This window comes from Amphimedon queenslandica, unplaced genomic scaffold (assembly GCF_000090795.2).
Source record: "Amphimedon queenslandica unplaced genomic scaffold, v1.1 AMPQUscaffold_1538_Cont26453, whole genome shotgun sequence".
In the NCBI taxonomy this organism is placed as follows: Eukaryota; Metazoa; Porifera; class Demospongiae; order Haplosclerida; family Niphatidae; genus Amphimedon; species Amphimedon queenslandica.
Genome location: NW_003558120.1, coordinates 1 through 1,178, shown reverse-complemented (window position 1 = coordinate 1,178; position 1,178 = coordinate 1). Strand labels below are relative to the sequence as shown.

Sequence of the window (1,178 nt, the reverse complement as noted above, 5' to 3'; positions counted from 1 at the left end):
GGTCAAATTGTGAAAATGTGTTATGACATTGACTGAGCTGCTTAGTAGCAGAGGGTCTGGACCAGCCAGACTATTGGTAATGTTGGTATATATTATGTAAAATGGCATCGGGTTTGCTAAACTTTCAATGCTTTTTATTTTTACAGGAAGAGAAAGAAAGAATCTATCAAGAGTGGATCACGTGATATTAGTCCTCTTTGGTAAAGGAGGAGCTGGTAAGAGTACAGTCCTCGTCCACACGTCAAGGAGGAGGGGATTCCCTTTGAAACTACTTTCAGACAATACCAAGAGCTTTAATCACCCTCTCACTTGATCATTGGACTTCGAGTAATGAATTTACCTTCAGTGGAATCTGATGATAGTTTAGAGGAAGAATTCAAGATCACTAATGAGGAGTTACATGATAGAATGAAGTATTTTCATGTCTTACTCAGTCACTTCTGGAAGAGATGGCACAGTGAGTATTTGATGCTACTGTGTTACTAATAGTACAGGAGCTTTTGTCTGATTTTAGATAAACTAAAAAAATTAATCGTAAAAATCAAATTTTGATTGGAATCAGTTCAAACTTTCTACGCAACGTAAGTACATGTATATGCATCAGAAAATGTAATAAAAATAGAGAATTTTCTCCTAGCTATTTTCCATGACATATACCCAGTACTGTATAAACTGATACCATTTCTTGTTATTTCTTCCACACAGACTCATCGGCAACAATATTTCCTGCCAATTTGCCCTGGAACAGTTACCTCATTAGTATTAATAATGTTACCCCACTTCAAATAAAGGCTCTCCAGAAACCCTCAGGCTCAATTTAGGTGTTATATTAACTTTGATGTCCTTGCTCCTGGTCCCTTCCTTGACGTTCACCTCAATGAACACGCCATCTATAGTCTGGGACCAAGAACCCCACAGGATAGCACATGGGACAAGACTAGATTTTTCATCAAAATTTATTATTAATAAATAGCCGTTTTATTAACTTTATGGGTGTGTCCAATCAATTAATTAAGTGATATTGATAATTAATAGTCTGTGAAATAAGTGATATTAGCATTTAAGTGATATTAGTATTTAGAGCTCAGCTCATAAATAGAACAGTTCAATAATTATATATTTATTATTGTCAATATTAATTGTTAGTTATGGAGTTGATCATTGGACTGGAATGTCGA

General features: G+C 35.1%; 1 long non-coding RNA gene across 1 annotated transcript; it reads left to right on the top strand.

The window, feature by feature from the left end:
• The first annotated feature begins 20 nt into the window (after positions 1-20).
• Positions 21-1,117, top strand: LOC109593433 (uncharacterized). The gene is made up of 2 exons (XR_002190955.1): positions 21-457; positions 706-1,117. It is a non-coding gene; the product is annotated as an uncharacterized LOC109593433 (long non-coding RNA).
• The last annotated feature ends 61 nt before the right edge of the window (positions 1,118-1,178 follow it).